Raw genomic sequence first — 4,382 nt, forward strand, 5'->3', positions numbered from 1 at the left:
GCCGCCGCCGCCACCCGCAGCCGCCGCCACCGAGCGCCGGCGCCCGAGGACCTGAAGCGCTGCACGGGCCCCGCGACGGGCAGGCGGCGCGGCCAATGGGAGGGGCCGCACGGCTACGCGCGCGCGCGCGCGCGTGTGTGTGTGTGCGCGCGCGCGCGCGCCGCAGGGACAGGGCTTGAGCTCGGCGGGGGCGGGGCCTCGCCGCTCGGGGGCGGGGTCTGGAGGGCGCAGCGCAGGCGCGCGTGAGATTGCGTCGACGTGGGAAGGGGCCGAGCGGTCCGCGGCTGGGCGTGGACGCCGAGGATTGTGGGAATGGGGAGGACTCGGCAGTCCGAGCTCGATTCCTTTAGGGAGGCGAAGCTTTACGAGGTTTCTCTAAGGAAAGGCTCCTCTCGGCTCGGCTGCACTCGGCTCCGCTCGGCTCCGGGAGGTCCCGCTCGGCTGCACTCGGCTCCGCTCGGCAGCATTCGGCTCCTCTCGATTCGGGGAGGGGCCGCTCGACTGCGCTCGGCTACACTGGGCTCCTCTTGGCCCGGGGAGGAGCCGCTCGGGCGACGCTGGAGGCTTCTCTCGTGAAGCCTATCAGATTCCGGCTCCGAGAGGCTGGTCTGGGCTCCTCTCGGGGCATGAGGCCGGGACAGAGGCTGAGGTTCGTATCTGACGTGAGCGCCTGCAGAGGCTAACACCGCCTGCGGATATGCGGAAAGGCCCAGGCCTGGCTCGCGTGCCCACTGTTAAGCAGGCCTACTGTGTGCCAGGCAGAAATGCATGCCCTACTGTACATTCGTGCAGCGCCCGCTAAATACCACACAGGCCACCGTATGAACAGAATGCTTACTGAAGAGTATGCGCTGATGCGGCAGCCTCCGGTAGCTCAGGCATTAATGTCTCGTCTACTGTATACCAGCCTAAGGGAACACGTGATTATATAACTGCCACATTCAAGACTGGGTCCATGAGCTGAGTGTTCTCCAGCGTACACAACGTGTGCCGAGAACGAGTGCTGTGCCTGCTGTATAGCAGACACTGTATGCAGTCCCCACTGTGGACTAGGCACTGATGCAGCACCGCCGATTACTCCACTGTGTGTCACACATTGTAGAGCACCTGCTGTCACCCGGACGCCATGCCTGCCGGGTGAGGAGCAAGCATTAACAGTCTGCCTGCTGCATACCAAACACCAACTGTAGCTGTGCGCATGCGCACGCGTGCATGTTTGGTGTTTTCCAGCGCTGCGGCGGAACCGGGGCCCCGTGTTGGTGGGCCAATCTGAACCCTTCATCGTGTTCTCCACCTTCCAGGTGGAGGCATGAATACACACTCAGTGCCAATCGGCGAGTTAAGAAGAGACAAAGAACTTGAAGGCTAGGCACTGTCTTGGGCGCAGGTCTTGGACAGAGGAGGGGGAGGGTGCTGGCACCTGCTCCCCGGGCTGTCCTGCCTGGCGGGCCGCTGATCGCCTAGCCTTGAGATAAGAGGCAGGAGGAGGGTCAAAGTCTCCATTTACTAGCTGATTGGGGCCTTGGGGAGATTACTCCCCGAAACTCTCCCATCAGGCCTCTGTCCCCACCCCAGGTGTTCATGGCCCCGGCAAGGGGCTCTCCGGTGCCCAGAGAGGTCAAAGTTCCTCTTGCAGTTCACAGGTTTGGCCCCTCAGGCCTTCCCAGATGCTGGGTGACAGGCACATGCCAGCATTCCTGCTCACACTTATTTAGTCCTATTTGATGTGCACTGAGGTTTGGCCTGCATGCTTGTGTGTGAGGGCTTCGGATCCCCTGGGCCTGGTGGCTGTGAGCAGCCGTGTGGGTGCTGGGAATTGAACACAGGTTCTCTGAAAGAGCAGCCGGGGCAGAGCCGAGCTGAGCCATCTCTCCAGCCCCCACAGTTTCCTTTTTCTTGCTGCATAATATTCCATTCTGTGGCTGGAGTGAGTTGTCGGGCCTCTCCTATCCTGGACAGTGCAGTGGTTTCCAGCCAGGGAATGGCCTGAGTCATATTCCCATGAGTGTCTGTGACCATGGCCCTGTGTGGATCCGGGCTCTGCTTTCTTCCTGTTTTTAAAGAGATTGATTTTATCTAAAAGAAAAATGTAAGTTTGTTTATTTTGTATGTGAGGGTGTTTTGCTTGCATCTGTGCACACATGTGCAGTACAGGTGGAGGCCAGAAGGGGGTGTTGGGTCCCCGTGCAGCTGAGTCACAGGTGGGTGTGAGGTGCCTGGTGGGTGCTGAGAATCGAACCTGGGTCCTCTGCAGGAGCAGCCGGTGCTATGACGCTGGGCCTTTTTCTCTAGCCACTGTGATCTGCTTTGTTTGGGGTTCATGGGTTAGGGATCATCACTGGGTTAATTGTCATCAAGAAATTAACCCTCCCCAGGGGCTGAGGGGAGGGCTCAGCTAGTAAGAGGGCTTAGTATGCAAACATGAGGACCAGAGTTCAAATCCAGCACCCACATATGGCTGTGTGCGTGGGTGACCCCGCACTGAGGTGGAGAACACCAGACGGCCAGCACCACCCTGGCCTCCACATGGGTGCACATGGGCAAGCATGGCCTGCCCAACAGAGGCTCTGGAACCCAGACTGTCCTGGGCAGTCTGGACCGCAGCTTTCTCCTGCCTCAGCCTCCTGAGTGTGGGCCTGGCGAAGGCGCCTCCATCCCTGTACTCAGCATGGTGGGACCTTTTAGGGGCCAGATCCAGGCTAACTCTTGCTCTCAGTGATGGTGACGCCTGAGGCCCTGGGCAGGGACACCCAAGGCCATTAAAGAACCCAGAAAGCACCAGGTACGGTGGCACACATCCTTTTCCCCCTACATAATATTTTTTTGATTATCTGGGAATTTCACCTCATGCACCATGCTCAGCTCCCAGTCCTCCGATGTCCACCCTCCAACCCCTGTGACCACCCTTCCCCCGAAAAAGGAGAAAAGAAACTGAGAAATAAAAGTCACGTCCAGTTTGTGCTACCCATGCTCACTGGAGCATGGTCAAAGCCCCGGTGGCACGCCAAGCCTGCCAGGAGCCATCAGCTGTGGAGAGAGCTACACTTGAGCATCCTTACCATGATTTTATTTGTTTGTTTTTCTGAGACAGGGTTTCTCTGTGTAGCCCTAGCTATCCTGGACTCACTCCACAGACCAGGCTGGCCTCGAGCTCAGAGATTCAATGGCTGGCGGTCTAGGCAGCTGCTTTTGGGGGGTACGTGTAGGGTTGTCTCCTAAGCCCTCCATGTCCTGCTCTCAACTGAGTCTGCAGCCATCAATACCTTAGTGAAAGTGCTTCCTGCCCCTTACAGTCAGGGGAGCACGGAGCATGGACTTCCAGGTGGTCCCCAGTGTCAACATGGCCCATAGACCATGGGATTAAAGACCTGAATGTGTCACCAAATCCCCAGCACTTGGGAAGCAGAGGCAGGCGGGCCTCTGAGTTGGAGCTAGTGAGTTCTAGGACAGCTTGGTTTACATTGTGAGACCCCATGTGAAATAAAATAAAATAAATAAAAATAAAAAACATCTGGGCCTGTGATGTAGGCCCCTGATCCCAGCAAGGGGGGGGCTGTGTGTGGCAGGGGCATGGCGAGTCCGAGGGCAGCCTGCAGAGCAGAATCTAGAAGTCACCCAGTGGCTTACTGAGCCTGGGTCTCAAAGAGCAGCGGGGGTTACCACCAACACCAGACAAAGGGAAACTGAGGCCAGAGTAGAGGCAGCGACCTAAGTATACTCCCCCCTGAGGCCCCAGAGCCAAAGTCCAGCTGCCACATCCTGAGGCCTGGCTGGCCGCTCCCTTCTTTCTCAGCCTTGGCCTGTGGACCTTGGGGATGGAGGATTTATGGGACCATCTTGGGCTGGGGACAAGGCTGCTCCCTGTCTCAGAGCCCAGACAAAGGTACAGAGGCCACACAGGCCCTGGGGAGCTCATTGAGACGGACTGGGTGGGAGGACTCAGGGCCTTTGCACAGCCAGGAGATGGCTCCCCAAGCCCACCACGCCCAGCCGTGGGGAGCTGTCTGCCACCTCTGCCTCCAGCCTGTGACTTGCAGAGCCGTCCCCTAGCACCCCTGAGGGACAGGCTCACCCTGTCCTATTCTAATTAAAACATCTTTAGTTCTCTCCTTTACTCTCCTAAACAAAACAAAACAGAAACTCTTAAGATCTCACTATGTAGTCCAGGCTGGTCTGGAACTCACAGCTACCGCCCTGCCTCTGTCTCTGAGTGTTGTGATGGCAGTCATGACCCACATGTCGGCTTTCAGGTCTCCTTTTAAGTCAATAACTGAGAGTTGCCTTCCCAGGCTGCCCCTCTCCATATTAGTGCAAATGAGCACAGACCCCCCCCCCCCGGGGGGGGGGCCAGGAAGGGCAATTACAGTGACCAGGGAAGTCAG

The sequence above is a fragment of the Psammomys obesus genome, unplaced genomic scaffold (genome assembly GCF_907164565.1).
Source record: "Psammomys obesus unplaced genomic scaffold, mPsaObe1.curated_primary_1811, whole genome shotgun sequence".
Classification (NCBI taxonomy): Eukaryota; Metazoa; Chordata; class Mammalia; order Rodentia; family Muridae; genus Psammomys; species Psammomys obesus.